Source organism: Herpailurus yagouaroundi, unplaced genomic scaffold, assembly GCF_014898765.1.
Source record: "Herpailurus yagouaroundi ecotype Mexico unplaced genomic scaffold, PumYag 67005, whole genome shotgun sequence".
Lineage (NCBI taxonomy): Eukaryota > Metazoa > Chordata > Mammalia > Carnivora > Felidae > Herpailurus > Herpailurus yagouaroundi.
In genome coordinates, this window is record NW_024419868.1 from 488823 (window position 1) to 498269 (window position 9447).

The 9447-nt window shown below is 39.9% G+C and overlaps 1 protein-coding gene and 1 pseudogene across 1 annotated transcript in view; both read left to right on the top strand.

Annotated features, from left to right (window-relative positions):
- FAM120C (family with sequence similarity 120 member C) overlaps positions 1-9447 on the top strand; it is a 111805-nt gene that overhangs the window by 84537 nt on the left and 17821 nt on the right. The gene's annotated exons all lie outside the window — the stretch shown is intronic.
- Positions 5592-9256, top strand: LOC121024717 (beta-galactoside alpha-2,6-sialyltransferase 1-like; annotated as a pseudogene).

Here is a 9447-nt window from a genome sequence, read left to right on the forward strand (position 1 = left end):
GAGCCCCGCGTCAGGCTCTGGGCTGATGGCTCAGAGCCTGGAGGCTGTTTCCGATTCTGTGTCTCCCTCTCTCTCTGCCCCTCCCCCGTTCATGCTCTGTCTCTCTCTGTCCCAAAAATAAATAAACGTTGGAAAAAAAAATTTTTTTTTAAAAAAAAGAAAAGTTCTAAAACTCAACAGGAGAAAAACAACTTGATTCCAAAATGGTCAAAGGATTTGAATAGACATTTTTTTCCCCAGAGGTGTACAAATGGCAAATAAGTACATGAAAAGATGCTCAACATCACTAATCATTTGGGAAATGTAAAGCAAAACTACAATGAGATACTAACCCATGCCCATTAGGATAGTTACTGTCAAAAAAAATCCAGAAAATAACAGGTATTGCCAAGGATGTGGAGAAATTGGAATCCTTGTGCATTGTTTGTAGGAATATAAAATGGTATAGCCACTTTGGAAAACAATATGACAGTTCCTCAACAAAATAAAAATATAAATGCCATATGATACAGCAATTTCACTTCTGGGTATATACCCAAAAGAATTTAAAGCAGGGACCTCCCTGCTCCCCCATGTTCATAGCATTATTCACAATGCTCAAAGGTGGAAGCAACCCAAGTGTCCATCACCTGATGAATGGATATGCAAATTATGATATATACATACAATGAAATATTACTCAACCTTCAAAAAGAAGGATATCTTGGAATATGCTACCACACAGGTGAACCTTGAGGACATTATCCTAAGTGAAATAAGCCAGTCACAAAAATATAAATATTGTATGATTCCACTGTATGAGGTACTTAGGTAGTCAAAATCATAAAGACAAAAAATAAAATGGTAGCTGCCAGGGGTAGGGGGTGGATAATGAGGGAGTTATTGTTTACCAGGTATAGCATTTCAGTTTTACGAGATGAAAAGAGTTATGGGGATGAACGATGGTGATGGTTATACAACAATTTGAATGTATTTAATACTACCAAACTGTATGCTTACACATGCTTAAGATGGTAACTTTTGTGTTATGTGTATTTTACCACAACTTTTGAAAAATGCAAAGAAAGAACTAATAAATGAGTTCAGCAAAGTCACAGGATATAAGATCAATATAAAAATATTAATTATATACTAATACACTACTAATCAATATTCAAAATATAAAAGAAAACAACTCCTTTTATAATAACATCAAAAGGAATAAAGTGCTTAGGTATAAATTTAACAAAAGAAGTACAAGAATTATACACTGAAAACTACAGTTAAAGAAGAATTAAATAAGTGGAAAGATATCCCTCATTCATGTTTATGAAGACAAAAGATTCTTAAGATGACAATACTCCCCAAATTGGTCTACATATTCAACATAATCCAAAATCCCAGATCTCTTCTTTGCAGAAATTAACAAGTTGACACTAAAAAAATGTAAATTCAAGGAACTCACAGTAACCAAAACAATTTTGAAAAAAAGAACAAAGTTGTAGATTCACGCTTCCCTATTTCAAAATTTATTACAAAACTACAGTAATCAAGACAGTGGTTTACTGGCATAAGGATAGACATATAAATTAATGGAGTACAGCTGAATGTCCAGAAATAAACTTTTCCACTGTGGTAGATTTAATTTTGACAACAGTACCAGGACAATTCAATGGGGAGAGATAGGCTTTTCAGCAAAGAGTTCTGTGATACTGGATATCCACATGCAAAATTATGAATTAGGATCTCTACCTCACATCATATATAAAAATTAACTCAAAATGTATTATCACAGACCTAAATATAAGAGCTCAAATTGTAAAACCCTTAACGATAACAGGTATAAATATTCATGACCTCAGGTTAGGCAATGGTTTCTTAGATATGATGCCAAAAGTGTAAGTGCCAAAAAGATTAACTGGACTAGATCAAAACTTCAAGCTGGTGTTCTGGAGACAATGCTGTGAAGAAAGTGAAAATACCATCCACAGAATATTTGCAAATCATATATCCAATAAGGATATATTATCCAGAATATATAAAGAATTCTTACAGCTAAACAATAAAAGAAAAATACTTTAATTTTTTAAATGAGCAGAAGATTTGAACAGACATTTCTCCAAAGAAGATATGCAATTAAGCAGAAAGCACATAAAAGATGCCCACCATCACGGATCATTAGGAAAATGCAAATCAAAAATACAATGACATGGATGGAGCTAGAGAGCATAATGCCAAACAAAAGATGTCCGTCAGAGAAAGACAAATACCATGTGATTTCACTCATGTAGAATTTGAGAAACAAATAAAAAGAAACATACCCCCAAACAGACTCTTAGCTATAGAGAACAGATGGTTACCAGAGGGGAGATGGGTGGGGGGGTGGGTGAAATAGGTGAAGGGGATTAAGAGTACACTTATCTTCATGAGCAGTGATAGCCAATAGTAAATAGAATTGTTAAATCACTATATTGTACACCTGGAACTAACTTCTTTTTGTAATTTTTTTTATGTTTACTTATTTTTGAGAGAGAGGGAGACAGAGAATACAAAGCAGGCTTCAGGCTCTGAGCTGTCATCACAGAGCCCAATGCGGGGCTATAACCCACGAACTGTGAGATCACCACCTGAGCCAAAGTCTGATACTTAACTGACTGAGCCACCCAGGTGCCACCACCTGAAACATAATTTAACACTGTATATTAACTATGCTGGAATTAAAATTTAGAGCAATACATAAATATATATCATAAAAAAATTAAAAAATGAAAGATGTCCTTCAAATTGAAAGGAAATGACACCAAATAGATAAATTAATGACCACCTGTAAAGGTAATTACATAGGTAATATAAAAAGTGGCATACGTATATTTTTTCTCATTTATTCCTTTAACTGATTTATTTTTTTAAGATTTTATTTTTAACTAATTGCTGTACCCAACATGGGGCTTGAACTCACAACCCCAAGATTAAGCATCACATGCTCCATGGACTGAGCCAGCTAGGCACCCCTCACTTAACTGATTTAAAAGACCACTGCGTAAAGCAAAAATTATGAAATTGTGTGTTGGTGTTAGAATGAAGGTATAATATATGTGACAATATTACAATGGAGGGAGGAAAGAAGAGAAATATATTGGAGCAATCTCTCTATATTCTACTGGAATTATTTAGTATTAATTTGAAGTAGTGTGTCGATTAAGATGTACATTGCAATCCACAGAGCAACCAGTATGAAAATTACCAAAAATATAGTTAAAAAAATTAAAATGCTACATTGGAGAACATCTGTTTAACACAATAGAAGAGTAAAAGAGGAAAAAGCAAAAATAAAAAAGGTATGAAACATCTAAACATAACTACATCAAATGTAAATGAATTGAACAATCAAAAGGCAGAGATTGTCAGATTGGGTAAAAAGCATGAATTGTGTACCAGAGATATGCTTTAGATTCAAAGACTCAAATAGATCCAAAAGAAAAGAATAGAAAAAATCTACAATGCAAACAGTAGCCATATGAGAATTGTAATGGCTATAATAATATCAGACAAAATAGACTTTAAGACAAGTAATGTTATTAGATAAAAAAGAATGTTTTGTAGTGTTAAAGGGTCAATTCATTGTGAAGATATGCCAATTATAGACATATGTACTCCTAACAATGCCCTAACAAATTATAAACATATGTACTCCTAACAAAGTGCATGAAGCATAAAACGATAAAACTTAAGAACAAAATATACTTCAACAGTAACAGTTGAAGTATGCAATACCCTACTCTCAATAATGGCCAGAACAGCTAGACAGAAAATCAGCAAAAATATGGAAGACTTGAGCAACACTGTCAACCAATTTGGCCTGACCTGATAAAAATGATGAATTTAAATCCTTTATACACAAAAATTACTCAAAATGGATAATAGATAAAAATGTAATGTTTAAAATTATAAAACTTACAAAAGGAAACATGAGAAAATTTTTATGAATTGGGGTTAGGTGAAGATTTTATAGATACAACAGCTAAAGCACAATGCACTTAAAAAAAATGGATTTCATCAAAATACCAAATTTGCACTTCAAAAGCCACCATTAAGAAACTGAAAGACAAGCCACAGGAAATATTTATAAATCATATATCTGATAAAGGACTTGTATCCAGAATATATAAAGAACTCTTGCAACTTGTAACAAAACCAACAACCAATTTAAAAATGAGTGAAAGAGGGACACCTGGCTGGTTCAGTTGGTAGAACATCCAACTCTTTTTTTTTTTTTTAATATTTATTTATTTTGAGAGAGAGAGCGAGTAGGGGAGGGGCAGGGAGAGAGGGAGAGAGATCATCTCAAGCAGGCCCTGTGCTGTCAGCACAGAGCCCAATGAGAGGCTTGATCCCATGAACCATGAGGTCACAACCCCAGCCAAGATCAAGAGCCAGATTTTCAACTGACTGAGCCACCCAGGTGTCCCAAACATGCAACTCTTGATCTCAGGGTCGTGGGTTCAAGCCCACATAGGGTGTGGAAACTACTTAAAAAAAATCACTCTCTAAAAATGACTAAAAGATGTGAATAGACATTTTGCCATAGAAGATATAAGATTGGAACATAAGCACATGAAAAGATTTTCAAATTGAGTAATCATTAGGGAAATGCAAATTTAAACCACGATGAAATATCACTCCACTCAGAATGATTGAAAAAAGGTAGACAATAACATATGTAGGTCAAGCTGTGGAGAAATTGGAATTCCCTCCTAAATTGCTGGTGGGAACTAAAATGGTTAGTTACTTTGGAGATTAGTTTGGCATTTTCTTAAAAGGTTAAACATAAATGTATCATTAAGACTCATTTATTTCACTGCTACATACCTACCCAAAAGCATCAAAAACATATATCCACACAAAGACTTGGACATGAATGTTCATAGAAGCATTATTCATAATAGTTAAAAAGTGGAAATAACTCAAATATCTGTCAACTGGTAGATGGATAAACTAGAGGTATATCCATCAGTGAAATATCACTCAGCAGTAAAATCCAACAAATTACTGATACATGCCAGAGCATGTAAAATCATTATGCTATATGATAGTGAAAGAAATCAAAGAAGGAAAGTTCATGGACTGGAAAACTTACCATAGTAAAGCTGTCGTTTCTCCTCACATTGACCTATAGGTTTAACGTAATTTCTGTAGGAAGAAAGATTTTTTTTTTAATGCAAGATTTTTTTTTGTGGACATAGATGAACTTATTCTAAAATTTATATTGAAAGGCACAGGTCTTACAGTAGCTAAAACAATCTTGATAAAGAAGAAAAAAGTGTAGGAATCACTCTACCCAATATTGAGGCATAGTATATAGCTAAAGTAATCAAGACAGTGGTGGTATTTGCTAAGGTACAAACACATTGGTTAATGGAAGAAAATAAAGAACCCAGAAACAGAGCCACACAAATACAGTCAACTGGTTGTTGACAGAGGAGCAGAAACAATTCAGTTGACAAAGGATAGCCTTTCAACAAATGGTAGTGGAGCAATGGGACACCCGTAAGCCAAAAACAAAACAAAAGCAAAACCTCCTTGATCTAAACCTCACACCTTATACAAAAATTAACTCAAAATAGATCATAGACTTAAAATATAAACATAAAATTATGTAAGTTTTAGAAAAAATACAAAGTCTTCAGGAACTAGGGTTAGGCAGACTTTTTAGACTTATAACCAAAAGCACAGTTCATAGAAGGAAAAATTAATAAATTGGACCTCCTTAGAACTAAAAACTTTTGCCAGTTGAGGCTCTCTTCTTCCCTCCTTCACTGTCCCATCCACCCCTCAGCCCCCAACCCCCCACTCCTCCCCAGTAGACCCTCCTGCCAGGACTCAGTGCCAGGCACCAGGCTTCCAGTTGCTAGGCTCCCCTGTGGCCACAGGGCACGGAGTTGGCCAGCACCTGTGGGAGGGGAGTTGGGAGATAGGGCCGGCTCAGGAAGCCACCTGGTGCTAATAACAGGGAGCAGCTGCAGCCTGGGTGGTCGAGCGCTCAGCAAGCGGGGTAGAGTCGATTGTACAGCGTTCCACAGTGAACAGCCCAGGAAGAAACAGTAAAGTCATGGAGCCTAGCTGAAATGAACTGGCCTCCTTGAGCATGCCCAAGCCCTGGTGCCAGGCCTGTGTCCCAGCACTGAGGGCTTCTTCATCCATGAAGGCTTTGATCCCAGGCTGGATGTAGGCCCCTACTCCTGGGCTATGGAGCACCTTCTTTGTAAGAAGACAATGTTTGCTTATTTGGCACATGAAGCTGAGCTACAGGCACTGACCTTGACCCTGGAAACTTCAAGATATTTTTTGATCATGCTGAGAAAAATGAGCCTTGGCCTCCAGGCCCGATAAGGCAAACATTCCTCCTATGTAGAATAGTGCCGGTTCCTGAGGACTTGAATGCCTGCAACCCCAGGGGGATTAGCGAAAAGCAGTCTTGTTTTCCTGCTCAGAACAGAGTGGGTGCCTTGAACGCCTCTCATTATGATTCACGCCAACTTGAAGAAATAGTTCAGCTGCTGTGTGCTGGCCTTTCTCCTATTTGTGGTCATCTGTGTGTGGCAGGAGAAGAAAGAGAGTAACTATGATTCCCTTAAATTGCAAACCAAAGGATTCCAGATGTTGAGAAGTCTGGAGAAACAGTCTGTGACTTCAAGCAGCAACCAGGCTCTCAGCAGTCCCCAGGACCCAGCTAAGGCCAAGCCAGAGGCCTCCTTCCAAGTGTGGAACAAGAACAGCTCTTCCAAAAACCTTATCACCAGGCTTCAGAAAATCTGGAGAAATTATCTGAACCTTAAGAAGTACAAAGTATCTTATAAGAGGCCAAGGCGGGGGAGCCAAGTTCAGTGCAGAGGCCCTGCGCTGCCACCTCTGGGACCATGTGAATGTATCCATAATAGAGGCCACAGATTTTCCCTTTAGCCTCTCTGGATGGGAGGGTTTTCTGCCCAAGGAGAACATTGGAACCAAGGCTGGGCTGTGGGGCAGGTATGCTGTTGTCTCATCAGCAGGATCTCTGAAGTCCTCCCAGATGGGCCAAGAAATAGAGATCATGATGCAGTCCTGGGGTTTAGTGGGGTGCCCACAGCCCATTTCCAACAAGATGTGGGCACGAAAACCACCATTTGCCTGATGAACTCTCAGTTGGTCACCACTGAAGGCACTTCCTCACAGACAGTTTATACAGTGAGGGAATCCGAATTGTGTGAGACCCATCTGTTTACCATTCAGATATACCACAGTGGTACCAGAGCCCTAACTACAGCTTCTTTGGGAACTGTAAGAGCTGTTGGCAAGCTGCATCCTGATCAGCCCTTTTACAACCTCTAGCCCGAGATGCTTTGGGAGCTGTGGGACGTCATTCAGAAGTCTCCCCAGCAGAGATTCAGCCAAATCCCCCATCCTCTGGGATGCTTGGCATCATCATCATCATGATATTGTGTGACCAGGTGGTTATTTACGAGTTCTTCCTGTCCAAGCACAGACCGACCTGTGCTACTACTACCAGAAGTTTTTTGGCAGCATCTGCACAATGAGCACCTACCACCTGCTCCTCTTTGAGAAGAATTTGGTGAAGTACCTCAACCAGGGCACAGATGAGGACATTAACCTGCTTGGGAAAGCTACAGTGCCTGGCTTCTGGACAATTTGCTACTGAGCATTAGCTCCCTGGTCAGGTCCCCTTGCTCTTCTCCACCAAGCCTGGGCAGACCACATTCCTGAATGATCCCAGCCTGCACTATGGGACTTCTGTCAGCAAAAGCCCCAGGATGCAGGAGCCCAGTGGCAAGAAGCCAGGTCCAGCCTGCCATGTAGCTGCAGAGGCGTGTGAGCCCAAATCCTCCTACCACACACATGTACACATATCTAGCATTCTTTTCCACACACTGCTGAATGCAAGATCCACCTTTCCCACCAGGGCATCCCAATAGCACTGGAATGGTGCTATTCTCACAAACCAGCTCTCTCTATTGCTTGAAATCTGTAACTAGACATTGATTTCATGTGTTAGAGAAATTCTCCCAAATTATGATTGTGCCCTGGTATAGGGTGGCTCTGGGGGGCCAGCAAGTGGCCTGGGACATAGGAAACATGCTCGATTCCTCCAGAACAAAGTTGCCCCCAAGGTCCATGTCCCTGGGAGAGGTGGTGTGCCTATCACTCTAGCAGGTTTGGTGTGTTCTTAGCCTGGGTGCTTATAGGCAAAGGATGTTGATGAACCCACAGCCATTTCCATATAGAGATTAGAAGGACACAAAGGCACAGTCTCAATCCTCCAGTTCCTCACAGTTCAGTGGGAGAGAGACAGGGGGATTCGGTCTGCTCAGTGTATGGGGGATGTATGGAAAGGCTGACTTGCCATTCTATCTGCCTGCACATGTGGGAGGGGCCACATACTTGCTGTGTCTGTGGGTCGGAGAGGGCATCACAGAGCTGGGGCTGTGGAGGAGATTTTAGAGGAAGAGGAGAAACATGTCAGGCAGATTTTGAGTCACTTGAATTATGTTTTTCTTTCTGCCTTTATTGCCTGTATTTATTCTCTAAGGTCTGCCTGAACTTAAAGGCTCAGATTATTTTTTGAGGAAACCACTACCCCTGTGTGAGGCAGCAAGTGCAGCCCCATGGCAGACACTAGGCAAGACAGATGCCAAAAGCCTGATTTGTCCAGGCTCAGCCTAGCCTGACCCTACCCTGCAGCTGGGTTTGCACACCATGTCCACTGCTTCCTTGTTAATGCCCATCCCATGCCCTCCTGACTGCCATCTTGTTTTTCCCCTTTAAAGTAGTAGTTTTTTTCCCCCTTCTCTAATTACTTTCAGGTGTTTTCTACTTTAAAAGTATCCTGACCCGACAGTTTCTTTGACCTTCATGGGCCTGTTGTGGAATGTCCCTCTGGAGTGGGGATGTGGTTCCTCAGAATTTAAAATCACTCTCAGAAGTCAGACCCTTAGAGATCATAACTCCTTATCAGACCACCATGCCCTGCACCCCTCCAGCAAGGGAGCAACGTCAGTCTCCAGACAATTCTTACTACCATGGTCTGCAAATATGCTTCCGGGTAGTTTTGCTACCCCCTCCCTGAGTGGAGCACCACATTGGACTGGTCTGGCCCCCAGTGCAAAGAACGTAAAGGACTCACTCGTGGTCACAAAGTAATGCTGTAGACAATGGAGTACTACGTGGCAATGAGAAAGAAAGAAATACGGCCCTTTGTAGCAACGTAGATGGAACTGGAGAGTGTGATGCTAAGTGAAATAAGCCATACAGAGAAAGACAGATACCATATGGTTTCACTCTTATGTGGATCCTGAGAAACTTAACAGGAACCCATGGGGGAGAGGAAGGAAAAAAAAAAAAAAGAGGTTAGAGTGGGAGAGAGCCAAAGCATAAGAGACTCTTAAAAACTGAGAACAAACTGAGGGTTGATGG